The 23,316-nt window shown below is 45.2% G+C and overlaps 60 non-coding genes across 60 annotated transcripts; 39 read left to right on the plus strand and 21 right to left on the minus strand.

The window, feature by feature from the left end:
- Positions 1–55: 55 nt before the first annotated feature.
- Positions 56–127, minus strand: trnae-cuc (transfer RNA glutamic acid (anticodon CUC)). Its single transcript has one exon. It is a non-coding gene; the product is annotated as a tRNA-Glu (tRNA).
- Positions 128–331: 204 nt separating this feature from the next.
- Positions 332–404, plus strand: trnak-uuu (transfer RNA lysine (anticodon UUU)). Its single transcript has one exon. It is a non-coding gene; the product is annotated as a tRNA-Lys (tRNA).
- Positions 405–876: 472 nt separating this feature from the next.
- Positions 877–963, plus strand: trnay-gua (transfer RNA tyrosine (anticodon GUA)). The gene is given in 2 exon segments: positions 877–913; positions 928–963. It is a non-coding gene; the product is annotated as a tRNA-Tyr (tRNA).
- Positions 964–1,026: 63 nt separating this feature from the next.
- trnae-cuc (transfer RNA glutamic acid (anticodon CUC)) lies at positions 1,027–1,098 on the minus strand. The gene has a single exon. It is a non-coding gene; the product is annotated as a tRNA-Glu (tRNA).
- Positions 1,099–1,302: 204 nt separating this feature from the next.
- trnak-uuu (transfer RNA lysine (anticodon UUU)) lies at positions 1,303–1,375 on the plus strand. The gene has a single exon. It is a non-coding gene; the product is annotated as a tRNA-Lys (tRNA).
- A 472-nt stretch (positions 1,376–1,847) lies between these two features.
- Positions 1,848–1,934, plus strand: trnay-gua (transfer RNA tyrosine (anticodon GUA)). Its single transcript is given in 2 exon segments — positions 1,848–1,884; positions 1,899–1,934. It is a non-coding gene; the product is annotated as a tRNA-Tyr (tRNA).
- A 339-nt stretch (positions 1,935–2,273) lies between these two features.
- On the plus strand, positions 2,274–2,346 carry trnak-uuu (transfer RNA lysine (anticodon UUU)). The gene has a single exon. It is a non-coding gene; the product is annotated as a tRNA-Lys (tRNA).
- A 472-nt stretch (positions 2,347–2,818) lies between these two features.
- trnay-gua (transfer RNA tyrosine (anticodon GUA)) lies at positions 2,819–2,905 on the plus strand. Its single transcript is given in 2 exon segments — positions 2,819–2,855; positions 2,870–2,905. It is a non-coding gene; the product is annotated as a tRNA-Tyr (tRNA).
- A 63-nt stretch (positions 2,906–2,968) lies between these two features.
- trnae-cuc (transfer RNA glutamic acid (anticodon CUC)) lies at positions 2,969–3,040 on the minus strand. The gene has a single exon. It is a non-coding gene; the product is annotated as a tRNA-Glu (tRNA).
- A 747-nt stretch (positions 3,041–3,787) lies between these two features.
- trnay-gua (transfer RNA tyrosine (anticodon GUA)) lies at positions 3,788–3,874 on the plus strand. Its single transcript is given in 2 exon segments — positions 3,788–3,824; positions 3,839–3,874. It is a non-coding gene; the product is annotated as a tRNA-Tyr (tRNA).
- Positions 3,875–3,937: 63 nt separating this feature from the next.
- trnae-cuc (transfer RNA glutamic acid (anticodon CUC)) lies at positions 3,938–4,009 on the minus strand. Its single transcript has one exon. It is a non-coding gene; the product is annotated as a tRNA-Glu (tRNA).
- A 204-nt stretch (positions 4,010–4,213) lies between these two features.
- Positions 4,214–4,286, plus strand: trnak-uuu (transfer RNA lysine (anticodon UUU)). The gene has a single exon. It is a non-coding gene; the product is annotated as a tRNA-Lys (tRNA).
- A 472-nt stretch (positions 4,287–4,758) lies between these two features.
- On the plus strand, positions 4,759–4,845 carry trnay-gua (transfer RNA tyrosine (anticodon GUA)). The gene is given in 2 exon segments: positions 4,759–4,795; positions 4,810–4,845. It is a non-coding gene; the product is annotated as a tRNA-Tyr (tRNA).
- A 63-nt stretch (positions 4,846–4,908) lies between these two features.
- trnae-cuc (transfer RNA glutamic acid (anticodon CUC)) lies at positions 4,909–4,980 on the minus strand. The gene has a single exon. It is a non-coding gene; the product is annotated as a tRNA-Glu (tRNA).
- Positions 4,981–5,184: 204 nt separating this feature from the next.
- trnak-uuu (transfer RNA lysine (anticodon UUU)) lies at positions 5,185–5,257 on the plus strand. Its single transcript has one exon. It is a non-coding gene; the product is annotated as a tRNA-Lys (tRNA).
- Positions 5,258–5,729: 472 nt separating this feature from the next.
- Positions 5,730–5,816, plus strand: trnay-gua (transfer RNA tyrosine (anticodon GUA)). The gene is given in 2 exon segments: positions 5,730–5,766; positions 5,781–5,816. It is a non-coding gene; the product is annotated as a tRNA-Tyr (tRNA).
- A 63-nt stretch (positions 5,817–5,879) lies between these two features.
- On the minus strand, positions 5,880–5,951 carry trnae-cuc (transfer RNA glutamic acid (anticodon CUC)). The gene has a single exon. It is a non-coding gene; the product is annotated as a tRNA-Glu (tRNA).
- Positions 5,952–6,155: 204 nt separating this feature from the next.
- On the plus strand, positions 6,156–6,228 carry trnak-uuu (transfer RNA lysine (anticodon UUU)). Its single transcript has one exon. It is a non-coding gene; the product is annotated as a tRNA-Lys (tRNA).
- Positions 6,229–6,849: 621 nt separating this feature from the next.
- trnae-cuc (transfer RNA glutamic acid (anticodon CUC)) lies at positions 6,850–6,921 on the minus strand. The gene has a single exon. It is a non-coding gene; the product is annotated as a tRNA-Glu (tRNA).
- A 749-nt stretch (positions 6,922–7,670) lies between these two features.
- trnay-gua (transfer RNA tyrosine (anticodon GUA)) lies at positions 7,671–7,757 on the plus strand. Its single transcript is given in 2 exon segments — positions 7,671–7,707; positions 7,722–7,757. It is a non-coding gene; the product is annotated as a tRNA-Tyr (tRNA).
- Positions 7,758–7,819: 62 nt separating this feature from the next.
- On the minus strand, positions 7,820–7,892 carry trnae-cuc (transfer RNA glutamic acid (anticodon CUC)). Its single transcript has one exon. It is a non-coding gene; the product is annotated as a tRNA-Glu (tRNA).
- Positions 7,893–8,096: 204 nt separating this feature from the next.
- On the plus strand, positions 8,097–8,169 carry trnak-uuu (transfer RNA lysine (anticodon UUU)). The gene has a single exon. It is a non-coding gene; the product is annotated as a tRNA-Lys (tRNA).
- Positions 8,170–8,641: 472 nt separating this feature from the next.
- Positions 8,642–8,728, plus strand: trnay-gua (transfer RNA tyrosine (anticodon GUA)). Its single transcript is given in 2 exon segments — positions 8,642–8,678; positions 8,693–8,728. It is a non-coding gene; the product is annotated as a tRNA-Tyr (tRNA).
- Positions 8,729–8,791: 63 nt separating this feature from the next.
- trnae-cuc (transfer RNA glutamic acid (anticodon CUC)) lies at positions 8,792–8,863 on the minus strand. Its single transcript has one exon. It is a non-coding gene; the product is annotated as a tRNA-Glu (tRNA).
- Positions 8,864–9,067: 204 nt separating this feature from the next.
- On the plus strand, positions 9,068–9,140 carry trnak-uuu (transfer RNA lysine (anticodon UUU)). Its single transcript has one exon. It is a non-coding gene; the product is annotated as a tRNA-Lys (tRNA).
- A 472-nt stretch (positions 9,141–9,612) lies between these two features.
- trnay-gua (transfer RNA tyrosine (anticodon GUA)) lies at positions 9,613–9,699 on the plus strand. The gene is given in 2 exon segments: positions 9,613–9,649; positions 9,664–9,699. It is a non-coding gene; the product is annotated as a tRNA-Tyr (tRNA).
- Positions 9,700–10,038: 339 nt separating this feature from the next.
- Positions 10,039–10,111, plus strand: trnak-uuu (transfer RNA lysine (anticodon UUU)). Its single transcript has one exon. It is a non-coding gene; the product is annotated as a tRNA-Lys (tRNA).
- A 621-nt stretch (positions 10,112–10,732) lies between these two features.
- trnae-cuc (transfer RNA glutamic acid (anticodon CUC)) lies at positions 10,733–10,804 on the minus strand. The gene has a single exon. It is a non-coding gene; the product is annotated as a tRNA-Glu (tRNA).
- Positions 10,805–11,008: 204 nt separating this feature from the next.
- trnak-uuu (transfer RNA lysine (anticodon UUU)) lies at positions 11,009–11,081 on the plus strand. The gene has a single exon. It is a non-coding gene; the product is annotated as a tRNA-Lys (tRNA).
- A 622-nt stretch (positions 11,082–11,703) lies between these two features.
- trnae-cuc (transfer RNA glutamic acid (anticodon CUC)) lies at positions 11,704–11,775 on the minus strand. The gene has a single exon. It is a non-coding gene; the product is annotated as a tRNA-Glu (tRNA).
- A 202-nt stretch (positions 11,776–11,977) lies between these two features.
- Positions 11,978–12,050, plus strand: trnak-uuu (transfer RNA lysine (anticodon UUU)). The gene has a single exon. It is a non-coding gene; the product is annotated as a tRNA-Lys (tRNA).
- Positions 12,051–12,522: 472 nt separating this feature from the next.
- Positions 12,523–12,609, plus strand: trnay-gua (transfer RNA tyrosine (anticodon GUA)). The gene is given in 2 exon segments: positions 12,523–12,559; positions 12,574–12,609. It is a non-coding gene; the product is annotated as a tRNA-Tyr (tRNA).
- Positions 12,610–12,672: 63 nt separating this feature from the next.
- On the minus strand, positions 12,673–12,744 carry trnae-cuc (transfer RNA glutamic acid (anticodon CUC)). The gene has a single exon. It is a non-coding gene; the product is annotated as a tRNA-Glu (tRNA).
- Positions 12,745–12,948: 204 nt separating this feature from the next.
- On the plus strand, positions 12,949–13,021 carry trnak-uuu (transfer RNA lysine (anticodon UUU)). The gene has a single exon. It is a non-coding gene; the product is annotated as a tRNA-Lys (tRNA).
- A 472-nt stretch (positions 13,022–13,493) lies between these two features.
- trnay-gua (transfer RNA tyrosine (anticodon GUA)) lies at positions 13,494–13,580 on the plus strand. Its single transcript is given in 2 exon segments — positions 13,494–13,530; positions 13,545–13,580. It is a non-coding gene; the product is annotated as a tRNA-Tyr (tRNA).
- Positions 13,581–13,643: 63 nt separating this feature from the next.
- On the minus strand, positions 13,644–13,715 carry trnae-cuc (transfer RNA glutamic acid (anticodon CUC)). Its single transcript has one exon. It is a non-coding gene; the product is annotated as a tRNA-Glu (tRNA).
- A 204-nt stretch (positions 13,716–13,919) lies between these two features.
- Positions 13,920–13,992, plus strand: trnak-uuu (transfer RNA lysine (anticodon UUU)). Its single transcript has one exon. It is a non-coding gene; the product is annotated as a tRNA-Lys (tRNA).
- Positions 13,993–14,464: 472 nt separating this feature from the next.
- On the plus strand, positions 14,465–14,551 carry trnay-gua (transfer RNA tyrosine (anticodon GUA)). Its single transcript is given in 2 exon segments — positions 14,465–14,501; positions 14,516–14,551. It is a non-coding gene; the product is annotated as a tRNA-Tyr (tRNA).
- Positions 14,552–14,614: 63 nt separating this feature from the next.
- trnae-cuc (transfer RNA glutamic acid (anticodon CUC)) lies at positions 14,615–14,686 on the minus strand. Its single transcript has one exon. It is a non-coding gene; the product is annotated as a tRNA-Glu (tRNA).
- Positions 14,687–14,890: 204 nt separating this feature from the next.
- trnak-uuu (transfer RNA lysine (anticodon UUU)) lies at positions 14,891–14,963 on the plus strand. Its single transcript has one exon. It is a non-coding gene; the product is annotated as a tRNA-Lys (tRNA).
- Positions 14,964–15,584: 621 nt separating this feature from the next.
- On the minus strand, positions 15,585–15,656 carry trnae-cuc (transfer RNA glutamic acid (anticodon CUC)). Its single transcript has one exon. It is a non-coding gene; the product is annotated as a tRNA-Glu (tRNA).
- Positions 15,657–16,404: 748 nt separating this feature from the next.
- trnay-gua (transfer RNA tyrosine (anticodon GUA)) lies at positions 16,405–16,491 on the plus strand. Its single transcript is given in 2 exon segments — positions 16,405–16,441; positions 16,456–16,491. It is a non-coding gene; the product is annotated as a tRNA-Tyr (tRNA).
- Positions 16,492–16,553: 62 nt separating this feature from the next.
- On the minus strand, positions 16,554–16,626 carry trnae-cuc (transfer RNA glutamic acid (anticodon CUC)). Its single transcript has one exon. It is a non-coding gene; the product is annotated as a tRNA-Glu (tRNA).
- A 204-nt stretch (positions 16,627–16,830) lies between these two features.
- trnak-uuu (transfer RNA lysine (anticodon UUU)) lies at positions 16,831–16,903 on the plus strand. Its single transcript has one exon. It is a non-coding gene; the product is annotated as a tRNA-Lys (tRNA).
- Positions 16,904–17,375: 472 nt separating this feature from the next.
- On the plus strand, positions 17,376–17,462 carry trnay-gua (transfer RNA tyrosine (anticodon GUA)). Its single transcript is given in 2 exon segments — positions 17,376–17,412; positions 17,427–17,462. It is a non-coding gene; the product is annotated as a tRNA-Tyr (tRNA).
- Positions 17,463–17,525: 63 nt separating this feature from the next.
- On the minus strand, positions 17,526–17,597 carry trnae-cuc (transfer RNA glutamic acid (anticodon CUC)). The gene has a single exon. It is a non-coding gene; the product is annotated as a tRNA-Glu (tRNA).
- A 204-nt stretch (positions 17,598–17,801) lies between these two features.
- trnak-uuu (transfer RNA lysine (anticodon UUU)) lies at positions 17,802–17,874 on the plus strand. The gene has a single exon. It is a non-coding gene; the product is annotated as a tRNA-Lys (tRNA).
- A 472-nt stretch (positions 17,875–18,346) lies between these two features.
- On the plus strand, positions 18,347–18,433 carry trnay-gua (transfer RNA tyrosine (anticodon GUA)). The gene is given in 2 exon segments: positions 18,347–18,383; positions 18,398–18,433. It is a non-coding gene; the product is annotated as a tRNA-Tyr (tRNA).
- A 339-nt stretch (positions 18,434–18,772) lies between these two features.
- On the plus strand, positions 18,773–18,845 carry trnak-uuu (transfer RNA lysine (anticodon UUU)). The gene has a single exon. It is a non-coding gene; the product is annotated as a tRNA-Lys (tRNA).
- Positions 18,846–19,466: 621 nt separating this feature from the next.
- Positions 19,467–19,538, minus strand: trnae-cuc (transfer RNA glutamic acid (anticodon CUC)). The gene has a single exon. It is a non-coding gene; the product is annotated as a tRNA-Glu (tRNA).
- Positions 19,539–19,742: 204 nt separating this feature from the next.
- trnak-uuu (transfer RNA lysine (anticodon UUU)) lies at positions 19,743–19,815 on the plus strand. Its single transcript has one exon. It is a non-coding gene; the product is annotated as a tRNA-Lys (tRNA).
- A 621-nt stretch (positions 19,816–20,436) lies between these two features.
- trnae-cuc (transfer RNA glutamic acid (anticodon CUC)) lies at positions 20,437–20,509 on the minus strand. The gene has a single exon. It is a non-coding gene; the product is annotated as a tRNA-Glu (tRNA).
- Positions 20,510–20,713: 204 nt separating this feature from the next.
- On the plus strand, positions 20,714–20,786 carry trnak-uuu (transfer RNA lysine (anticodon UUU)). The gene has a single exon. It is a non-coding gene; the product is annotated as a tRNA-Lys (tRNA).
- A 472-nt stretch (positions 20,787–21,258) lies between these two features.
- trnay-gua (transfer RNA tyrosine (anticodon GUA)) lies at positions 21,259–21,345 on the plus strand. The gene is given in 2 exon segments: positions 21,259–21,295; positions 21,310–21,345. It is a non-coding gene; the product is annotated as a tRNA-Tyr (tRNA).
- A 63-nt stretch (positions 21,346–21,408) lies between these two features.
- Positions 21,409–21,480, minus strand: trnae-cuc (transfer RNA glutamic acid (anticodon CUC)). Its single transcript has one exon. It is a non-coding gene; the product is annotated as a tRNA-Glu (tRNA).
- A 202-nt stretch (positions 21,481–21,682) lies between these two features.
- Positions 21,683–21,755, plus strand: trnak-uuu (transfer RNA lysine (anticodon UUU)). The gene has a single exon. It is a non-coding gene; the product is annotated as a tRNA-Lys (tRNA).
- A 472-nt stretch (positions 21,756–22,227) lies between these two features.
- Positions 22,228–22,314, plus strand: trnay-gua (transfer RNA tyrosine (anticodon GUA)). The gene is given in 2 exon segments: positions 22,228–22,264; positions 22,279–22,314. It is a non-coding gene; the product is annotated as a tRNA-Tyr (tRNA).
- Positions 22,315–22,377: 63 nt separating this feature from the next.
- trnae-cuc (transfer RNA glutamic acid (anticodon CUC)) lies at positions 22,378–22,449 on the minus strand. Its single transcript has one exon. It is a non-coding gene; the product is annotated as a tRNA-Glu (tRNA).
- Positions 22,450–22,653: 204 nt separating this feature from the next.
- trnak-uuu (transfer RNA lysine (anticodon UUU)) lies at positions 22,654–22,726 on the plus strand. Its single transcript has one exon. It is a non-coding gene; the product is annotated as a tRNA-Lys (tRNA).
- Positions 22,727–23,198: 472 nt separating this feature from the next.
- On the plus strand, positions 23,199–23,285 carry trnay-gua (transfer RNA tyrosine (anticodon GUA)). Its single transcript is given in 2 exon segments — positions 23,199–23,235; positions 23,250–23,285. It is a non-coding gene; the product is annotated as a tRNA-Tyr (tRNA).
- Positions 23,286–23,316: the final 31 nt, after the last annotated feature.

Below are 23,316 nucleotides of genomic sequence, written 5' to 3' on the forward strand. Positions count from 1 at the left end.
TTTTTTCCAGGATATTACTGCCTTTAATGTCATGATGAGCAAAAAGTTTTCTGTTTTCCCTGACCGGGAATCGAACCCGGGCCGCGGCGGTGAGAGCGCCGAATCCTAGCCACTAGACCATCAGGGACAGCGATGTTATGCTAATGGATGAAGGCCTTTACATGAGTTCTGGCTGGCCGTTATTCATGAGTGAAGAAAGACCAGAATGTGGGTTATTCGTGACCACACCAGAACATGTGGACCTTTTTGTGTCAAGACTGTCAAATGCTTCCCATGTCAGAGGTCAAGAATATCTGGACATGTTCTGAATCACAGAGCAAGGCTAAACGTAGCCTGGATAGCTCAGTAGGTAGAGCATCAGACTTTTAATCTGAGGGTCCAGGGTTCAAGTCCCTGTTCAGGCGTTGAACTTTACATGACCGTCAGCTCTTGAGCACCGTTCAGTCATCGTCAGGCAGGCTTTTGGATTAAGCTGAACTTCCAGCTTTACGTCTGCCTACCTGTGACTTCCTTGTCATTAATTATTTTGTCTATGTCCTTGTTAATGATGACAAAAAAAACAACAATTAAAGCCACTCAGCCTTTCCTTTCTCTCTCTCTCTATGTGACATCACAATAGATTTTCTCAAAAAGCAATTCAAATTGTTCTAACCATTGGTGGGACCAACCCGTGGCCTTTTACCATCCACGTGTCCAAAATGCAGTACGCATGCCAATGTTGTTAACAGACATACGTGTTGGTAGCTCTACATGTCCAACTGGTACAGTGTGAGGTTTCCTCTTTGGTGGACCTTAAAGAGTTGAAAAAGCCACAACCGAACTGGTATCTTTGTCAACGTCCTTGTTTCTGGATCTATGCTGCATGTGCATCAGAATCCTTCGGTAGCTCAGATGGTAGAGCGGAGGACTGTAGAGGTTAAAGCAGCAATCCTTAGGCCACCGGTTCAAATCCGGTTCGAAGGAAGCTTCTTTTTTTTCCAGGATATTACTGCCTTTAATGTCATGATGAGCAAAAAGTTTTCTGTTTTCCCTGACCGGGAATCGAACCCGGGCCGCGGCGGTGAGAGCGCCGAATCCTAGCCACTAGACCATCAGGGACAGCGATGTTATGCTAATGGATGAAGGCCTTTACATGAGTTCTGGCTGGCCGTTATTCATGAGTGAAGAAAGACCAGAATGTGGGTTATTCGTGACCACACCAGAACATGTGGACCTTTTTGTGTCAAGACTGTCAAATGCTTCCCATGTCAGAGGTCAAGAATATCTGGACATGTTCTGAATCACAGAGCAAGGCTAAACGTAGCCTGGATAGCTCAGTAGGTAGAGCATCAGACTTTTAATCTGAGGGTCCAGGGTTCAAGTCCCTGTTCAGGCGTTGAACTTTACATGACCGTCAGCTCTTGAGCACCGTTCACTCATCGTCAGGCAGGCTATTGGATTAAGCTGAACTTCCAGCTTTACGTCTGCCTACCTGTGACTTCCTTGTCATTAATTCTTTTGTCTATGTCCTTGTTAATGATGACAAAAAAAACAACAATTAAAGCCACTCAGCCTTTCCTTTCTCTCTCTCTCTATGTGACATCACAATAGATTTTCTCAAAAAGCAATTCAAATTGTTCTAACCATTGGTGGGACCAACCCGTGGCCTTTTACCATCCACGTGTCCAAAATGCAGTACGCATGCCAATGTTGTTAACAGACATACGTGTTGGTAGCTCTACATGTCCAACTGGTACAGTGTGAGGTTTCCTCTTTGGTGGACCTTAAAGAGTTGAAAAAGCCACAACCGAACTGGTATCTTTGTCAACGTCCTTGTTTCTGGATCTATGCTGCATGTGCGTCAGAATCCTTCGGTAGCTCAGATGGTAGAGCGGAGGACTGTAGAGGTTAAAGCAGCAATCCTTAGGCCACCGGTTCAAATCCGGTTCGAAGGAAGCTTCTTTTTTTTTCAGGATATTACTGCCTTTAATGTCATGATGAGCAAAAAGTTTTCTGTTTCCCCTGACCGGGAATCAAACCCGGGCCACGGCGGTGAGAGCGCCGAATCCCAGCCACTAGACCATCAGGGACAGCGATGTTATGCTAATGGATGAAGGCCTTTACATGAGTTCTGGCTGGCCGTTATTCATGAGTGAAGAAAGACCAGAATGTGGGTTATTCGTGACCACACCAGAACAAGTGGACCTTTTTGTGTCAAGACTGTCAAATGCTTCCCATGTCAGAGGTCAAGAATATCTGGACATGTTCTGAATCACAGAGCAAGGCTAAACAAAGCCTGGATAGCTCAGTCGGTAGAGCATCAGACTTTTAATCTGAGGGTCCAGGGTTCAAGTCCCTGTTCAGGCGTTGAACTTTACATGACCGTCAGCTCTTGAGCACCGTTCAGTCATCGTCAGGCAGGCTTTTGGATTAAGCTGAACTTCCAGCTTTACGTCTGCCTACCTGTGACTTCCTTGTCATTAATTATTTTGTCTATGTCCTTGTTAATGATGACAAAAAAAACAACAATTAAAGCCACTCAGCCTTTCCTTTCTCTCTCTCTCTATGTGACATCACAATAGATTTTCTCAAAAAGCAATTCAAATTGTTCTAACCATTGGTGGGACCAACCCGTGGCCTTTTACCATCCACGTGTCCAAAATGCAGTACGCATGCCAATGTTGTTAACAGACATACGTGTTGGTAGCTCTACATGTCCAACTGGTACAGTGTGAGGTTTCCTCTTTGGTGGACCTTAAAGAGTTGAAAAAGCCACAACCGAACTGGTATCTTTGTCAACGTCCTTGTTTCTGGATCTATGCTGCATGTGCGTCAGAATCCTTCGGTAGCTCAGATGGTAGAGCGGAGGACTGTAGAGGTTAAAGCAGCAATCCTTAGGCCACCGGTTCAAATCCGGTTCGAAGGAAGCTTCTTTTTTTTCCAGGATATTACTGCCTTTAATGTCATGATGAGCAAAAAGTTTTCTGTTTTCCCTGACCGGGAATCGAACCCGGGCCACGGCGGTGAGAGCGCCGAATCCTAGCCACTAGACCATCAGGGACAGCTATGTTATGCTAATGAATGAAGGCTTTTTCATGAGTTCTGGCTGGCCGTTATTCATGAGTGAAGAAAGACCAGAATGTGGGTTATTCGTGACCACACCAGAACATGTGGACCTTTTTGTCAAGACTGTCAAATGCTTCCCATGTCAGAGGTCAAGAATATCTGGACATGTTCTGAATCACAGAGCAAGGCTAAACGTAGCCTGGATAGCTCAGTCGGTAGAGCATCAGACTTTTAATCTGAGGGTCCAGGGTTCAAGTCCCTATTCAGGCGTTGAACTTTACATGACCGTCAGCTCTTGAGCACCGTTCAGTCATCGTCAGGCAGGCTATTGGATTAGGCTGAACTTCCAGCTTTACGTCTGCCTACCTGTGACTTCCTTGTCATTAATTATTTTGTCTATGTCCTTGTTAATGATGACAAAAAAAACAACAATTAAAGCCACTCAGCCTTTCCTTTCTCTCTCTCTCTATGTGACATCACAATAGATTTTCTCAAAAAGCAATTCAAATTGTTCTAACCATTGGTGGGACCAACCCGTGGCCTTTTACCATCCACGTGTCCAAAATGCAGTACACATGCCAATGTTGTTAACAGACATACGTGTTGGTAGCTCTACATGTCCAACTGGTACAGTGTGAGGTTTCCTCTTTGGTGGACCTTAAAGAGTTGAAAAAGCCACAACCGAACTGGTATCTTTGTCAACGTCCTTGTTTCTGGATCTATGCTGCATGTGCGTCAGAATCCTTCGGTAGCTCAGATGGTAGAGCGGAGGACTGTAGAGGTTAAAGCAGCAATCCTTAGGCCACCGGTTCAAATCCGGTTCGAAGGAAGCTTCTTTTTTTTCCAGGATATTACTGCCCTTAATGTCAAGATGAGCAAAAAGTTTTCTGTTTTCCCTGACCGGGAATCGAACCCGGGCCGCGGCGGTGAGAGCGCCGAATCCTAGCCACTAGACCATCAGGGACAGCGATGGAATGCTAATGAATGAAGGCTTTTACATGAGTTCTGGCTGGCCGTTATTCATGAGTGAAGAAAGACCAGAATGTGGGTTATTCGTGACCACACCAGAACATGTGGACCTTTTTGTGTCAAGACTGTCAAATGCTTCCCATGTCAGAGGTTAAGAATATCTGGACATGTTCTGAATCACAGAGCAAGGTTAAACGTAGCCTGGATAGCTCAGTCGGTAGAGCATCAGACTTTTAATCTGAGGGTCCAGGGTTCAAGTCCCTGTTCAGGCGTTGAACTTTACATGACCGTCAGCTCTTGAGCACCGTTCAGTCATCGTCAGGCAGACTTTTGGATTAAGCTGAACTTCCAGCTTTACGTCTGCCTACCTGTGACTTCCTTGTCATTAATTATTTTGTCTATGTCCTTGTTAATGATGACAAAAAAAACACCAATTAAAGCCACTCAGCCTTTCCTTTCTCTCTCTCTCTATGTGACATCACAATAGATTTTCTCAAAAAGCAATTCAAATTGTTCTAACCATTGGTGGGACCAACCCGTGGCCTTTTACCATCCACGTGTCCAAAATGCAGTACGCATGCCAATGTTGTTAACAGACATACGTGTTGGTAGCTCTACATGTCCAACTGGTACAGTGTGAGGTTTCCTCTTTGGTGGACCTTAAAGAGTTGAAAAAGCCACAACCGAACTGGTATCTTTGTCAACGTCCTTGTTTCTGGATCTATGCTGCATGTGAGTCAGGATCCTTCGGTAGCTCAGATGGTAGAGCGGAGGACTGTAGAGGTTAAAGCAGCAATCCTTAGGCCACCGGTTCAAATCCGGTTCGAAGGAAGCTTCTTTTTTTTCCAGGATATTACTGCCCTTAATGTCATGATGAGCAAAAAGTTTTCTGTTTTCCCTGACCGGGAATCGAACCCGGGCCGCGGCGGTGAGAGCGCCGAATCCTAGCCACTAGACCATCAGGGACAGCTATGTTATGCTAATGAATGAAGGCTTTTTCATGAGTTCTGGCTGGCCGTTATTCATGAGTGAAGAAAGACCAGAATGTGGGTTATTCGTGACCACACCAGAACATGTGGACCTTTTTGTGTCAAGACTGTCAAATGCTTCCCATGTCAGAGGTTAAGAATATCTGGACATGTTCTGAATCACAGAGCAAGGTTAAACGTAGCCTGGATAGCTCAGTCGGTAGAGCATCAGACTTTTAATCTGAGGGTCCAGGGTTCAAGTCCCTGTTCAGGCGTTGAACTTTACATGACCGTCAGCTCTTGAGCACCGTTCAGTCATCGTCAGGCAGACTTTTGGATTAAGCTGAACTTCCAGCTTTACGTCTGCCTACCTGTGACTTCCTTGTCATTAATTATTTTGTCTATGTCCTTGTTAATGATGACAAAAAAAACACCAATTAAAGCCACTCAGCCTTTCCTTTCTCTCTCTCTCTATGTGACATCACAATAGATTTTCTCAAAAAGCAATTCAAATTGTTCTAACCATTGGTGGGACCAACCCGTGGCCTTTTACCATCCACGTGTCCAAAATGCAGTACGCATGCCAATGTTGTTAACAGACATACGTGTTGGTAGCTCTACATGTCCAACTGGTACAGTGTGAGGTTTCCTCTTTGGTGGACCTTAAAGAGTTGAAAAAGCCACAACCGAACTGGTATCTTTGTCAACGTCCTTGTTTCTGGATCTATGCTGCATGTGCGTCAGAATCCTTCGGTAGCTCAGATGGTAGAGCGGAGGACTGTAGAGGTTAAAGCAGCAATCCTTAGGCCACCGGTTCAAATCCGGTTCGAAGGAAGCTTCTTTTTTTTCCAGGATATTACTGCCCTTAATGTCATGATGAGCAAAAAGTTTTCTGATTTCCCTGACCGGGAATCGAACCCGGGCCGCGGCGGTGAGAGCGCCGAATCCTAGCCACTAGACCATCAGGGACAGCTATGTTATGCTAATGAATGAAGGCTTTTTCATGAGTTCTGGCTGGCCGTTATTCATGAGTGAAGAAAGACCAGAATGTGGGTTATTCGTGACCACACCAGAACATGTGGACCTTTTTGTGTCAAGACTGTCAAATGCTTCCCATGTCAGAGGTCAAGAATATCTGGACATGTTCTGAATCACAGAGCAAGGATAAACGTAGCCTGGATAGCTCAGTCGGTAGAGCATCAGACTTTTAATCTGAGGGTCCAGGGTTCAAGTCCCTGTTCAGGCGTTGAACTTTACATGACCGTCAGCTCTTGAGCACCGTTCACTCATCGTCAGGCAGGCTATTGGATTAAGCTGAACTTCCAGCTTTACGTCTGCCTACCTGTGACTTCCTTGTCATTAATTCTTTTGTCTATGTCCTTGTTAATGATGACAAAAAAAACACCAATTAAAGCCACTCAGCCTTTCCTTTCTCTCTCTCTCTATGTGACATCACAATAGATTTTCTCAAAAAGCAATTCAAATTGTTCTAACCATTGGTGGGACCAACCCGTGGCCTTTTACCATCCACGTGTCCAAAATGCAGTACGCATGCCAATGTTGTTAACAGACATACGTGTTGGTAGCTCTACATGTCCAACTGGTACAGTGTGAGGTTTCCTCTTTGGTGGACCTTAAAGAGTTGAAAAAGCCACAACCGAACTGGTATCTTTGTCAACGTCCTTGTTTCTGGATCTATGCTGCATGTGCGTCAGAATCCTTCGGTAGCTCATATGGTAGAGCGGAGGACTGTAGAGGTTAAAGCAGCAATCCTTAGGCCACCGGTTCAAATCCGGTTCGAAGGAAGCTTCTTTTTTTCCAGGATATTACTGCCTTTAATGTCATGATGAGCAAAAAGTTTTCTGTTTTCCCTGACCGGGAATCGAACCCGGGCCGCGGCGGTGAGAGCGCCGAATCATAGCCACTAGACCATCAGGGACAGCGATGGAATGCTAATGAATGAAGGCTTTTACATGAGTTCTGGCTGGCCGTTATTCATGAGTGAAGAAAGACCAGAATGTGGGTTATTCGTGACCACACCAGAACATGTGGACCTTTTTGTGTCAAGACTGTCAAATGCTTCCCATGTCAGAGGTCAAGAATATCTGGACATGTTCTGAATCACAGAGCAAGGTTAAACGTAGCCTGGATAGCTCAGTCGGCAGAGCATCAGACTTTTAATCTGAGGGTCCAGGGTTCAAGTCCCTGTTCAGGCGTTGAACTTTACATGACCGTCAGCTTTTGAGCACCGTTCACTCATCGTCAGGCAGGCTTTTGGATTAAGCTGAACTTCCATCTTTACGTCTGCCTACCTGTGACTTCCTTGTCATTAATTATTTTGTCTATGTCCTTGTTAATGATGACAAAAAAAACAACAATTAAAGCCACTCAGCCTTTCCTTTCTCTCTCTCTCTATGTGACATCACAATAGATTTTCTCAAAAAGCAATTCAAATTGTTCTAACCATTGGTGGGACCAACCCGTGGCCTTTTACCATCCACGTGTCCAAAATGCAGTACGCATGCCAATGTTGTTAACAGACATACGTGTTGGTAGCTCTACATGTCCAACTGGTACAGTGTGAGGTTTCCTCTTTGGTGGACCTTAAAGAGTTGAAAAAGCCACAACCGAACTGGTATCTTTGTCAACGTCCTTGTTTCTGGATCTATGCTGCATGTGCGTCAGAATCCTTCGGTAGCTCAGATGGTAGAGCGGAGGACTGTAGAGGTTAAAGCAGCAATCCTTAGGCCACCGGTTCAAATCCGGTTCGAAGGAAGCTTCTTTTTTTTTCAGGATATTACTGCCTTTAATGTCATGATGAGCAAAAAGTTTTCTGTTTCCCCTGACCGGGAATCGAACCCGGGCCACGGCGGTGAGAGCGCCGAATCCTAGCCACTAGACCATCAGGGACAGCGATGTTATGCTAATGGATGAAGGCCTTTACATGAGTTCTGGCTGGCCGTTATTCATGAGTGAAGAAAGACCAGAATGTGGGTTATTCGTGACCACACCAGAACAAGTGGACCTTTTTGTGTCAAGACTGTCAAATGCTTCCCATGTCAGAGGTCAAGAATATCTGGACATGTTCTGAATCACAGAGCAAGGCTAAATGTAGCCTGGATAGCTCAGTCGGTAGAGCATCAGACTTTTAATCTGAGGGTCCAGGGTTCAAGTCCCTGTTCAGGCGTTGAACTTTACATGACCGTCAGCTCTTGAGCACCGTTCAGTCATCGTCAGGCAGGCTTTTGGATTAAGCTGAACTTCCAGCTTTACGTCTGCCTACCTGTGACTTCCTTGTCATTAATTATTTTGTCTATGTCCTTGTTAATGATGACAAAAAAAACAACAATTAAAGCCACTCAGCCTTTCCTTTCTCTCTCTCTCTATGTGACATCACAATAGATTTTCTCAAAAAGCAATTCAAATTGTTCTAACCATTGGTGGGACCAACCCGTGGCCTTTTACCATCCACGTGTCCAAAATGCAGTACGCATGCCAATGTTGTTAACAGACATACGTGTTGGTAGCTCTACATGTCCAACTGGTACAGTGTGAGGTTTCCTCTTTGGTGGACCTTAAAGAGTTGAAAAAGCCACAACCGAACTGGTATCTTTGTCAACGTCCTTGTTTCTGGATCTATGCTGCATGTGCATCAGAATCCTTCGGTAGCTCAGATGGTAGAGCGGAGGACTGTAGAGGTTAAAGCAGCAATCCTTAGGCCACCGGTTCAAATCCGGTTCGAAGGAAGCTTCTTTTTTTTCCAGGATATTACTGCCTTTAATGTCATGATGAGCAAAAAGTTTTCTGTTTTCCCTGACCGGGAATCGAACCCGGGCCGCGGCGGTGAGAGCGCCGAATCCTAGCCACTAGACCATCAGGGACAGCGATGTTATGCTAATGGATGAAGGCCTTTACATGAGTTCTGGCTGGCCGTTATTCATGAGTGAAGAAAGACCAGAATGTGGGTTATTCGTGACCACACCAGAACATGTGGACCTTTTTGTGTCAAGACTGTCAAATGCTTCCCATGTCAGAGGTCAAGAATATCTGGACATGTTCTGAATCACAGAGCAAGGCTAAACGTAGCCTGGATAGCTCAGTAGGTAGAGCATCAGACTTTTAATCTGAGGGTCCAGGGTTCAAGTCCCTGTTCAGGCGTTGAACTTTACATGACCGTCAGCTCTTGAGCACCGTTCACTCATCGTCAGGCAGGCTATTGGATTAAGCTGAACTTCCAGCTTTACGTCTGCCTACCTGTGACTTCCTTGTCATTAATTCTTTTGTCTATGTCCTTGTTAATGATGACAAAAAAAACAACAATTAAAGCCACTCAGCCTTTCCTTTCTCTCTCTCTCTATGTGACATCACAATAGATTTTCTCAAAAAGCAATTCAAATTGTTCTAACCATTGGTGGGACCAACCCGTGGCCTTTTACCATCCACGTGTCCAAAATGCAGTACGCATGCCAATGTTGTTAACAGACATACGTGTTGGTAGCTCTACATGTCCAACTGGTACAGTGTGAGGTTTCCTCTTTGGTGGACCTTAAAGAGTTGAAAAAGCCACAACCGAACTGGTATCTTTGTCAACGTCCTTGTTTCTGGATCTATGCTGCATGTGCGTCAGAATCCTTCGGTAGCTCAGATGGTAGAGCGGAGGACTGTAGAGGTTAAAGCAGCAATCCTTAGGCCACCGGTTCAAATCCGGTTCGAAGGAAGCTTCTTTTTTTTTCAGGATATTACTGCCTTTAATGTCATGATGAGCAAAAAGTTTTCTGTTTCCCCTGACCGGGAATCGAACCCGGGCCACGGCGGTGAGAGCGCCGAATCCCAGCCACTAGACCATCAGGGACAGCGATGTTATGCTAATGGATGAAGGCCTTTACATGAGTTCTGGCTGGCCGTTATTCATGAGTGAAGAAAGACCAGAATGTGGGTTATTCGTGACCACACCAGAACAAGTGGACCTTTTTGTGTCAAGACTGTCAAATGCTTCCCATGTCAGAGGTCAAGAATATCTGGACATGTTCTGAATCACAGAGCAAGGCTAAACGTAGCCTGGATAGCTCAGTCGGTAGAGCATCAGACTTTTAATCTGAGGGTCCAGGGTTCAAGTCCCTGTTCAGGCGTTGAACTTTACATGACCGTCAGCTCTTGAGCACCGTTCAGTCATCGTCAGGCAGGCTTTTGGATTAAGCTGAACTTCCAGCTTTACGTCTGCCTACCTGTGACTTCCTTGTCATTAATTATTTTGTCTATGTCCTTGTTAATGATGACAAAAAAAACAACAATTAAAGCCACTCAGCCTTTCCTTTCTCTCTCTCTCTATGTGACATCACAATAGATTTTCTCAAAAAGCAATTCAAATTGTTCTAACCATTGGTGGGACCAACCCGTGGCCTTTTACCATCCACGTGTCCAAAATGCAGTACGCATGCCAATGTTGTTAACAGACATACGTGTTGGTAGCTCTACATGTCCAACTGGTACAGTGTGAGGTTTCCTCTTTGGTGGACCTTAAAGAGTTGAAAAAGCCACAACCGAACTGGTATCTTTGTCAACGTCCTTGTTTCTGGATCTATGCTGCATGTGCGTCAGAATCCTTCGGTAGCTCATATGGTAGAGCGGAGGACTGTAGAGGTTAAAGCAGCAATCCTTAGGCCACCGGTTCAAATCCGGTTCGAAGGAAGCTTCTTTTTTTCCAGGATATTACTGCCTTTAATGTCATGATGAGCAAAAAGTTTTCTGTTTTCCCTGACCGGGAATCGAACCCGGGCCACGGCGGTGAGAGCGCCGAATCCTAGCCACTAGACCATCAGGGACAGCGATGGAATGCTAATGAATGAAGGCTTTTACATGAGTTCTGGCTGGCCGTTATTCATGAGTGAAGAAAGACCAGAATGTGGGTTATTCGTGACCACACCAGAACATGTGGACCTTTTTGTGTCAAGACTGTCAAATGCTTCCCATGTCAGAGGTCAAGAATATCTGGACATGTTCTGAATCACAGAGCAAGGTTAAACGTAGCCTGGATAGCTCAGTCGGTAGAGCATCAGACTTTTAATCTGAGGGTCCAGGGTTCAAGTCCCTGTTCAGGCGTTGAACTTTACATGACCGTCAGCTCTTGAGCACCGTTCAGTCATCGTCAGGCAGGCTTTTGGATTAAGCTGAACTTCCAGCTTTACGTCTGCCTACCTGTGACTTCCTTGTCATTAATTATTTTGTCTATGTCCTTGTTAATGATGACAAAAAAAACAACAATTAAAGCCACTCAGCCTTTCCTTTCTCTCTCTCTCTATGTGACATCACAATAGATTTTCTCAAAAAGCAATTCAAATTGTTCTAACCATTGGTGGGACCAACCCGTGGCCTTTTACCATCCACGTGTCCAAAATGCAGTACGCATGCCAATGTTGTTAACAGACATACGTGTTGGTAGCTCTACATGTCCAACTGGTACAGTGTGAGGTTTCCTCTTTGGTGGACCTTAAAGAGTTGAAAAAGCCACAACCGAACTGGTATCTTTGTCAACGTCCTTGTTTCTGGATCTATGCTGCATGTGCGTCAGAATCCTTCGGTAGCTCAGATGGTAGAGCGAAGGACTGTAGAGGTTAAAGCAGCAATCCTTAGGCCACCGGTTCAAATCCGGTTCGAAGGAAGCTTCTTTTTTTTCCAGGATATTACTGCCTTTAATGTCATGATGAGCAAAAAGTTTTCTGTTTTCCCTGACCGGGAATCGAACCCGGGCCACGGCGGTGAGAGCGCCGAATCCTAGCCACTAGACCATCAGGGACAGCTATGTTATGCTAATGAATGAAGGCTTTTTCATGAGTTCTGGCTGGCCGTTATTCATGAGTGAAGAAAGACCAGAATGTGGGTTATTCGTGACCACACCAGAACATGTGGACCTTTTTGTCAAGACTGTCAAATGCTTCCCATGTCAGAGGTCAAGAATATCTGGACATGTTCTGAATCACAGAGCAAGGCTAAACGTAGCCTGGATAGCTCAGTCGGTAGAGCATCAGACTTTTAATCTGAGGGTCCAGGGTTCAAGTCCCTGTTCAGGCGTTGAACTTTACATGACCGTCAGCTCTTGAGCACCGTTCAGTCATCGTCAGGCAGGCTATTGGATTAGGCTGAACTTCCAGCTTTACGTCTGCCTACCTGTGACTTCCTTGTCATTAATTATTTTGTCTATGTCCTTGTTAATGATGACAAAAAAAACAACAATTAAAGCCACTCAGCCTTTCCTTTCTCTCTCTCTCTATGTGACATCACAATAGATTTTCTCAAAAAGCAATTCAAATTGTTCTAACCATTGGTGGGACCAACCCGTGGCCTTTTACCATCCACGTGTCCAAAATGCAGTACACATGCCAATGTTGTTAACAGACATACGTGTTGGTAGCTCTACATGTCCAACTGGTACAGTGTGAGGTTTCCTCTTTGGTGGACCTTAAAGAGTTGAAAAAGCCACAACCGAACTGGTATCTTTGTCAACGTCCTTGTTTCTGGATCTATGCTGCATGTGCGTCAGAATCCTTCGGTAGCTCAGATGGTAGAGCGGAGGACTGTAGAGGTTAAAGCAGCAATCCTTAGGCCACCGGTTCAAATCCGGTTCGAAGGAAGCTTCTTTTTTTTCCAGGATATTACTGCCCTTAATGTCAAGATGAGCAAAAAGTTTTCTGTTTTCCCTGACCGGGAATCGAACCCGGGCCGCGGCGGTGAGAGCGCCGAATCCTAGCCACTAGACCATCAGGGACAGCGATGGAATGCTAATGAATGAAGGCTTTTACATGAGTTCTGGCTGGCCGTTATTCATGAGTGAAGAAAGACCAGAATGTGGGTTATTCGTGACCACACCAGAACATGTGGACCTTTTTGTGTCAAGACTGTCAAATGCTTCCCATGTCAGAGGTTAAGAATATCTGGACATGTTCTGAATCACAGAGCAAGGTTAAACGTAGCCTGGATAGCTCAGTCGGTAGAGCATCAGACTTTTAATCTGAGGGTCCAGGGTTCAAGTCCCTGTTCAGGCGTTGAACTTTACATGACCGTCAGCTCTTGAGCACCGTTCAGTCATCGTCAGGCAGACTTTTGGATTAAGCTGAACTTCCAGCTTTACGTCTGCCTACCTGTGACTTCCTTGTCATTAATTATTTTGTCTATGTCCTTGTTAATGATGACAAAAAAAACACCAATTAAAGCCACTCAGCCTTTCCTTTCTCTCTCTCTCTATGTGACATCACAATAGATTTTCTCAAAAAGCAATTCAAATTGTTCTAACCATTGGTGGGACCAACCCGTGGCCTTTTACCATCCACGTGTCCAAAATGCAGTACGCATGCCAATGTTGTTAACAGACATACGTGTTGGTAGCTCTACATGTCCAACTGGTACAGTGTGAGGTTTCCTCTTTGGTGGACCTTAAAGAGTTGAAAAAGCCACAACCGAACTGGTATCTTTGTCAACGTCCTTGTTTCTGGATCTATGCTGCATGTGAGTCAGGATCCTTCGGTAGCTCAGATGGTAGAGCGGAGGACTGTAGAGGTTAAAGCAGCAATCCTTAGGCCACCGGTTCAAATCCGGTTCGAAGGAAGCTTCTTTTTTTTCCAGGATATTACTGCCCTTAATGTCATGATGAGCAAAAAGTTTTCTGTTTTCCCTGACCGGGAATCGAACCCGGGCCGCGGCGGTGAGAGCGCCGAATCCTAGCCACTAGACCATCAGGGACAGCTATGTTATGCTAATGAATGAAGGCTTTTTCATGAGTTCTGGCTGGCCGTTATTCATGAGTGAAGAAAGACCAGAATGTGGGTTATTCGTGACCACACCAGAACATGTGGACCTTTTTGTGTCAAGACTGTCAAATGCTTCCCATGTCAGAGGTTAAGAATATCTGGACATGTTCTGAATCACAGAGCAAGGTTAAACGTAGCCTGGATAGCTCAGTCGGTAGAGCATCAGACTTTTAATCTGAGGGTCCAGGGTTCAAGTCCCTGTTCAGGCGTTGAACTTTACATGACCGTCAGCTCTTGAGCACCGTTCAGTCATCGTCAGGCAGACTTTTGGATTAAGCTGAACTTCCAGCTTTACGTCTGCCTACCTGTGACTTCCTTGTCATTAATTATTTTGTCTATGTCCTTGTTAATGATGACAAAAAAAACACCAATTAAAGCCACTCAGCCTTTCCTTTCTCTCTCTCTCTATGTGACATCACAATAGATTTTCTCAAAAAGCAATTCAAATTGTTCTAACCATTGGTGGGACCAACCCGTGGCCTTTTACCATCCACATGTCCAAAATGCAGTACGCATGCCAATGTTGTTAACAGACATACGTGTTGGTAGCTCTACATGTCCAACTGGTACAGTGTGAGGTTTCCTCTTTGGTGGACCTTAAAGAGTTGAAAAAGCCACAACCGAACTGGTATCTTTGTCAACGTCCTTGTTTCTGGATCTATGCTGCATGTGCGTCAGAATCCTTCGGTAGCTCAGATGGTAGAGCGGAGGACTGTAGAGGTTAAAGCAGCAATCCTTAGGCCACCGGTTCAAATCCGGTTCGAAGGAAGCTTCTTTTTTTTCCAGGATATTACTGCCCTTAATGTCATGATGAGCAAAAAGTTTTCTGATTTCCCTGACCGGGAATCGAACCCGGGCCGCGGCGGTGAGAGCGCCGAATCCTAGCCACTAGACCATCAGGGACAGCTATGTTATGCTAATGAATGAAGGCTTTTTCATGAGTTCTGGCTGGCCGTTATTCATGAGTGAAGAAAGACCAGAATGTGGGTTATTCGTGACCACACCAGAACATGTGGACCTTTTTGTGTCAAGACTGTCAAATGCTTCCCATGTCAGAGGTCAAGAATATCTGGACATGTTCTGAATCACAGAGCAAGGATAAACGTAGCCTGGATAGCTCAGTCGGTAGAGCATCAGACTTTTAATCTGAGGGTCCAGGGTTCAAGTCCCTGTTCAGGCGTTGAACTTTACATGACCGTCAGCTCTTGAGCACCGTTCACTCATCGTCAGGCAGGCTATTGGATTAAGCTGAACTTCCAGCTTTACGTCTGCCTACCTGTGACTTCCTTGTCATTAATTCTTTTGTCTATGTCCTTGTTAATGATGACAAAAAAAACACCAATTAAAGCCACTCAGCCTTTCCTTTCTCTCTCTCTCTATGTGACATCACAATAGATTTTCTCAAAAAGCAATTCAAATTGTTCTAACCATTGGTGGGACCAACCCGTGGCCTTTTACCATCCACGTGTCCAAAATGCAGTACGCATGCCAATGTTGTTAACAGACATACGTGTTGGTAGCTCTACATGTCCAACTGGTACAGTGTGAGGTTTCCTCTTTGGTGGACCTTAAAGAGTTGAAAAAGCCACAACCGAACTGGTATCTTTGTCAACGTCCTTGTTTCTGGATCTATGCTGCATGTGCGTCAGAATCCTTCGGTAGCTCATATGGTAGAGCGGAGGACTGTAGAGGTTAAAGCAGCAATCCTTAGGCCACCGGTTCAAATCCGGTTCGAAGGAAGCTTCTTTTTTTCCAGGATATTACTGCCTTTAATGTCATGATGAGCAAAAAGTTTTCTGTTTTCCCTGACCGGGAATCGAACCCGGGCCGCGGCGGTGAGAGCGCCGAATCATAGCCACTAGACCATCAGGGACAGCGATGGAATGCTAATGAATGAAGGCTTTTACATGAGTTCTGGCTGGCCGTTATTCATGAGTGAAGAAAGACCAGAATGTGGGTTATTCGTGACCACACCAGAACATGTGGACCTTTTTGTGTCAAGACTGTCAAATGCTTCCCATGTCAGAGGTCAAGAATATCTGGACATGTTCTGAATCACAGAGCAAGGTTAAACGTAGCCTGGATAGCTCAGTCGGCAGAGCATCAGACTTTTAATCTGAGGGTCCAGGGTTCAAGTCCCTGTTCAGGCGTTGAACTTTACATGACCGTCAGCTTTTGAGCACCGTTCACTCATCGTCAGGCAGGCTTTTGGATTAAGCTGAACTTCCATCTTTACGTCTGCCTACCTGTGACTTCCTTGTCATTAATTATTTTGTCTATGTCCTTGTTAATGATGACAAAAAAACAACAATTAAAGCCACTCAGCCTTTCCTTTCTCTCTCTCTCTATGTGACATCACAATAGATTTTCTCAAAAAGCAATTCAAATTGTTCTAACCATTGGTGGGACCAACCCGTGGCCTTTTACCATCCACGTGTCCAAAATGCAGTACGCATGCCAATGTTGTTAACAGACATACGTGTTGGTAGCTCTACATGTCCAACTGGTACAGTGTGAGGTTTCCTCTTTGGTGGACCTTAAAGAGTTGAAAAAGCCACAACCGAACTGGTATCTTTGTCAACGTCCTTGTTTCTGGATCTATGCTGCATGTGCGTCAGAATCCTTCGGTAGCTCAGATGGTAGAGCGGAGGACTGTAGAGGTTAAAGCAGCAATCCTTAGGCCACCGGTTCAAATCCGGTTCGAAGGAAGCTTCTTTTTTTTTCAGGATATTACTGCCTTTAATGTCATGATGAGCAAAAAGTTTTCTGTTTCCCCTGACCGGGAATCGAACCCGGGCCACGGCGGTGAGAGCGCCGAATCCTAGCCACTAGACCATCAGGGACAGCGATGTTATGCTAATGGATGAAGGCCTTTACATGAGTTCTGGCTGGCCGTTATTCATGAGTGAAGAAAGACCAGAATGTGGGTTATTCGTGACCACACCAGAACAAGTGGACCTTTTTGTGTCAAGACTGTCAAATGCTTCCCATGTCAGAGGTCAAGAATATCTGGACATGTTCTGAATCACAGAGCAAGGCTAAATGTAGCCTGGATAGCTCAGTCGGTAGAGCATCAGACTTTTAATCTGAGGGTCCAGGGTTCAAGTCCCTGTTCAGGCGTTGAACTTTACATGACCGTCAGCTCTTGAGCACCGTTCAGTCATCGTCAGGCAGGCTTTTGGATTAAGCTGAACTTCCAGCTTTACGTCTGCCTACCTGTGACTTCCTTGTCATTAATTATTTTGTCTATGTCCTTGTTAATGATGACAAAAAAAACAACAATTAAAGCCACTCAGCCTTTCCTTTCTCTCTCTCTCTATGTGACATCACAATAGATTTTCTCAAAAAGCAATTCAAATTGTTCTAACCATTGGTGGGACCAACCCGTGGCCTTTTACCATCCACGTGTCCAAAATGCAGTACGCATGCCAATGTTGTTAACAGACATACGTGTTGGTAGCTCTACATGTCCAACTGGTACAGTGTGAGGTTTCCTCTTTGGTGGACCTTAAAGAGTTGAAAAAGCCACAACCGAACTGGTATCTTTGTCAACGTCCTTGTTTCTGGATCTATGCTGCATGTGCATCAGAATCCTTCGGTAGCTCAGATGGTAGAGCGGAGGACTGTAGAGGTTAAAGCAGCAATCCTTAGGCCACCGGTTCAAATCCGGTTCGAAGGAAGCTTCTTTTTTTTCCAGGATATTACTGCCTTTAATGTCATGATGAGCAAAAAGTTTTCTGTTTTCCCTGACCGGGAATCGAACCCGGGCCGCGGCGGTGAGAGCGCCGAATCCTAGCCACTAGACCATCAGGGACAGCGATGTTATGCTAATGGATGAAGGCCTTTACATGAGTTCTGGCTGGCCGTTATTCATGAGTGAAGAAAGACCAGAATGTGGGTTATTCGTGACCACACCAGAACATGTGGACCTTTTTGTGTCAAGACTGTCAAATGCTTCCCATGTCAGAGGTCAAGAATATCTGGACATGTTCTGAATCACAGAGCAAGGCTAAACGTAGCCTGGATAGCTCAGTAGGTAGAGCATCAGACTTTTAATCTGAGGGTCCAGGGTTCAAGTCCCTGTTCAGGCGTTGAACTTTACATGACCGTCAGCTCTTGAGCACCGTTCACTCATCGTCAGGCAGGCTATTGGATTAAGCTGAACTTCCAGCTTTACGTCTGCCTACCTGTGACTTCCTTGTCATTAATTCTTTTGTCTATGTCCTTGTTAATGATGACAAAAAAAACAACAATTAAAGCCACTCAGCCTTTCCTTTCTCTCTCTCTCTATGTGACATCACAATAGATTTTCTCAAAAAGCAATTCAAATTGTTCTAACCATTGGTGGGACCAACCCGTGGCCTTTTACCATCCACGTGTCCAAAATGCAGTACGCATGCCAATGTTGTTAACAGACATACGTGTTGGTAGCTCTACATGTCCAACTGGTACAGTGTGAGGTTTCCTCTTTGGTGGACCTTAAAGAGTTGAAAAAGCCACAACCGAACTGGTATCTTTGTCAACGTCCTTGTTTCTGGATCTATGCTGCATGTGCGTCAGAATCCTTCGGTAGCTCAGATGGTAGAGCGGAGGACTGTAGAGGTTAAAGCAGCAATCCTTAGGCCACCGGTTCAAATCCGGTTCGAAGGAAGCTTCTTTTTTTTTCAGGATATTACTGCCTTTAATGTCATGATGAGCAAAAAGTTTTCTGTTTCCCCTGACCGGGAATCGAACCCGGGCCACGGCGGTGAGAGCGCCGAATCCCAGCCACTAGACCATCAGGGACAGCGATGTTATGCTAATGGATGAAGGCCTTTACATGAGTTCTGGCTGGCCGTTATTCATGAGTGAAGAAAGACCAGAATGTGGGTTATTCGTGACCACACCAGAACAAGTGGACCTTTTTGTGTCAAGACTGTCAAATGCTTCCCATGTCAGAGGTCAAGAATATCTGGACATGTTCTGAATCACAGAGCAAGGCTAAACGTAGCCTGGATAGCTCAGTCGGTAGAGCATCAGACTTTTAATCTGAGGGTCCAGGGTTCAAGTCCCTGTTCAGGCGTTGAACTTTACATGACCGTCAGCTCTTGAGCACCGTTCAGTCATCGTCAGGCAGGCTTTTGGATTAAGCTGAACTTCCAGCTTTACGTCTGCCTACCTGTGACTTCCTTGTCATTAATTATTTTGTCTATGTCCTTGTTAATGATGACAAAAAAAACAACAATTAAAGCCACTCAGCCTTTCCTTTCTCTCTCTCTCTATGTGACATCACAATAGATTTTCTCAAAAAGCAATTCAAATTGTTCTAACCATTGGTGGGACCAACCCGTGGCCTTTTACCATCCACGTGTCCAAAATGCAGTACGCATGCCAATGTTGTTAACAGACATACGTGTTGGTAGCTCTACATGTCCAACTGGTACAGTGTGAGGTTTCCTCTTTGGTGGACCTTAAAGAGTTGAAAAAGCCACAACCGAACTGGTATCTTTGTCAACGTCCTTGTTTCTGGATCTATGCTGCATGTGCGTCAGAATCCTTCGGTAGCTCATATGGTAGAGCGGAGGACTGTAGAGGTTAAAGCAGCAATCCTTAGGCCACCGGTTCAAATCCGGTTCGAAGGAAGCTTCTTTTTTTCCAGGATATTACTGCCTTTAATGTCATGATGAGCAAAAAGTTTTCTGTTTTCCCTGACCGGGAATCGAACCCGGGCCACGGCGGTGAGAGCGCCGAATCCTAGCCACTAGACCATCAGGGACAGCGATGGAATGCTAATGAATGAAGGCTTTTACATGAGTTCTGGCTGGCCGTTATTCATGAGTGAAGAAAGACCAGAATGTGGGTTATTCGTGACCACACCAGAACATGTGGACCTTTTTGTGTCAAGACTGTCAAATGCTTCCCATGTCAGAGGTCAAGAATATCTGGACATGTTCTGAATCACAGAGCAAGGTTAAACGTAGCCTGGATAGCTCAGTCGGTAGAGCATCAGACTTTTAATCTGAGGGTCCAGGGTTCAAGTCCCTGTTCAGGCGTTGAACTTTACATGACCGTCAGCTCTTGAGCACCGTTCAGTCATCGTCAGGCAGGCTTTTGGATTAAGCTGAACTTCCAGCTTTACGTCTGCCTACCTGTGACTTCCTTGTCATTAATTATTTTGTCTATGTCCTTGTTAATGATGACAAAAAAAACAACAATTAAAGCCACTCAGCCTTTCCTTTCTCTCTCTCTCTATGTGACATCACAATAGATTTTCTCAAAAAGCAATTCAAATTGTTCTAACCATTGGTGGGACCAACCCGTGGCCTTTTACCATCCACGTGTCCAAAATGCAGTACGCATGCCAATGTTGTTAACAGACATACGTGTTGGTAGCTCTACATGTCCAACTGGTACAGTGTGAGGTTTCCTCTTTGGTGGACCTTAAAGAGTTGAAAAAGCCACAACCGAACTGGTATCTTTGTCAACGTCCTTGTTTCTGGATCTATGCTGCATGTGCGTCAGAATCCTTCGGTAGCTCAGATGGTAGAGCGAAGGACTGTAGAGGTTAAAGCAGCAATCCTTAGGCCACCGGTCCAAATCCGGTTCGAAGGAAGCTTCTTTTTTTTTCAGGATATTACTGCCTTTAATGTCATGATGAGCAAAAAGTTTTCTGTTTCCCCTGACCGGGAATCGAACCCGGGCCACGGCGGTGAGAGCACCGAATCCTAGCCACTAGACCATCAGGGACAGCGATGTTATGCTAATGGATGAAGGCCTTTACATGAGTTCTGGCTGGCCGTTATTCATGAGTGAAGAAAGACCAGAATGTGGGTTATTCGTGACCACACCAGAACAAGTGGACCTTTTTGTGTCAAGACTGTCAAATGCTTCCCATGTCAGAGGTCAAGAATATCTGGACATGTTCTGAATCACAGAGCAAGGCTAAACGTAGCCTGGATAGCTCAGTCGGTAGAGCATCAGACTTTTAATCTGAGGGTCCAGGGTTCAAGTCCCTGTTCAGGCGTTGAACTTTACATGACCGTCAGCTCTTGAGCACCGTTCACTCATCGTCAGGCAGGCTTTTGGATTAAGCTGAACTTCCAGCTTTACGTCTGCCTACCTGTGACTTCCTTGTCATTAATTATTTTGTCTATGTCCTTGTTAATGATGACAAAAAAAACAACAATTAAAGCCACTCAGCCTTTCCTTTCTCTCTCTCTCTATGTGACATCACAATAGATTTTCTCAAAAAGCAATTCAAATTGTTCTAACCATTGGTGGGACCAACCCGTGGCCTTTTACCATCCACGTGTCCAAAATGCAGTACGCATGCCAATGTTGTTAACAGACATACGTGTTGGTAGCTCTACATGTCCAACTGGTACAGTGTGAGGTTTCCTCTTTGGTGGACCTTAAAGAGTTGAAAAAGCCACAACCGAACTGGTATCTTTGTCAACGTCCTTGTTTCTGGATCTATGCTGCATGTGCATCAGAATCCTTCGGTAGCTCAGATGGTAGAGCGGAGGACTGTAGAGGTTAAAGCAGCAATCCTTAGGCCACCGGTTCAAATCCGGTTCGAAGGAAGCTTCTTTTTTTTCCAGGATATTACTGCCTTTAATGTCATGATGAGCAAAAAGTTTTCTGTTTTCCCTGACCGGGAATCGAACCCGGGCCGCGGCGGTGAGAGCGCCGAATCCTAGCCACTAGACCATCAGGGACAGCTATGTTATGCTAATGAATGAAGGCTTTTTCATGAGTTCTGGCTGGCCGTTATTCATGAGTGAAGAAAGACCAGAATGTGGGTTATTCGTGACCACACCAGAACATGTGGACCTTTTTGTCAAGACTGTCAAATGCTTCCCATGTCAGAGGTCAAGAATATCTGGACATGTTCTGAATCACAGAGCAAGGCTAAACGTAGCCTGGATAGCTCAGTCGGTAGAGCATCAGACTTTTAATCTGAGGGTCCAGGGTTCAAGTCCCTGTTCAGGCGTTGAACTTTACATGACCGTCAGCTCTTGAGCACCGTTCAGTCATCGTCAGGCAGGCTATTGGATTAGGCTGAACTTCCAGCTTTACGTCTGCCTACCTGTGACTTCCTTGTCATTAATTATTTTGTCTATGTCCTTGTTAATGATGACAAAAAAAACAACAATTAAAGCCACTCAGCCTTTCCTTTCTCTCTCTCTCTATGTGACATCACAATAGATTTTCTCAAAAAGCAATTCAAATTGTTCTAACCATTGGTGGGACCAACCCGTGGCCTTTTACCATCCACGTGTCCAAAATGCAGTACACATGCCAATGTTGTTAACAGACATACGTGTTGGTAGCTCTACATGTCCAACTGGTACAGTGTGAGGTTTCCTCTTTGGTGGACCTTAAAGAGTTGAAAAAGCCACAACCGAACTGGTATCTTTGTCAACGTCCTTGTTTCTGGATCTATGCTGCATGTGCGTCAGAATCCTTCGGTAGCTCAGATGGTAGAGCGGAGGACTGTAGAGGTTAAAGCAGCAATCCTTAGGCCACCGGTTCAAATCCGGTTCGAAGGAAGCTTCTTTTTTTTCCAGGATATTACTGCCCTTAATGTCAAGATGAGCAAAAAGTTTTCTGTTTTCCCTGACCGGGAATCGAACCCGGGCCGCGGCGGTGAGAGCGCCGAATCCTAGCCACTAGACCATCAGGGACAGCGATGGAATGCTAATGAATGAAGGCTTTTACATGAGTTCTGGCTGGCCGTTATTCATGAGTGAAGAAAGACCAGAATGTGGGTTATTCGTGACCACACCAGAACATGTGGACCTTTTTGTGTCAAGACTGTCAAATGCTTCCCATGTCAGAGGTTAAGAATATCTGGACATGTTCTGAATCACAGAGCAAGGTTAAACGTAGCCTGGATAGCTCAGTCGGTAGAGCATCAGACTTTTAATCTGAGGGTCCAGGGTTCAAGTCCCTGTTCAGGCGTTGAACTTTACATGACCGTCAGCTCTTGAGCACCGTTCAGTCATCGTCAGGCAGACTTTTGGATTAAGCTGAACTTCCAGCTTTACGTCTGCCTACCTGTGACTTCCTTGTCATTAATTATTTTGTCTATGTCCTTGTTAATGATGACAAAAAAAACACCAATTAAAGCCACTCAGCCTTTCCTTTCTCTCTCTCTCTATGTGACATCACAATAGATTTTCTCAAAAAGCAATTCAAATTGTTCTAACCATTGGTGGGACCAACCCGTGGCCTTTTACCATCCACGTGTCCAAAATGCAGTACGCATGCCAATGTTGTTAACAGACATACGTGTTGGTAGCTCTACATGTCCAACTGGTACAGTGTGAGGTTTCCTCTTTGGTGGACCTTAAAGAGTTGAAAAAGCCACAACCGAACTGGTATCTTTGTCAACGTCCTTGTTTCTGGATCTATGCTGCATGTGAGTCAGGATCCTTCGGTAGCTCAGATGGTAGAGCGGAGGACTGTAGAGGTTAAAGCAGCAATCCTTAGGCCACCGGTTCAAATCCGGTTCGAAGGAAGCTTCTTTTTTTTCCAGGATATTACTGCCC

This window comes from Brachyhypopomus gauderio, unplaced genomic scaffold (genome assembly GCF_052324685.1).
Source record: "Brachyhypopomus gauderio isolate BG-103 unplaced genomic scaffold, BGAUD_0.2 sc94, whole genome shotgun sequence".
NCBI lineage: Eukaryota > Metazoa > Chordata > Actinopteri > Gymnotiformes > Hypopomidae > Brachyhypopomus > Brachyhypopomus gauderio.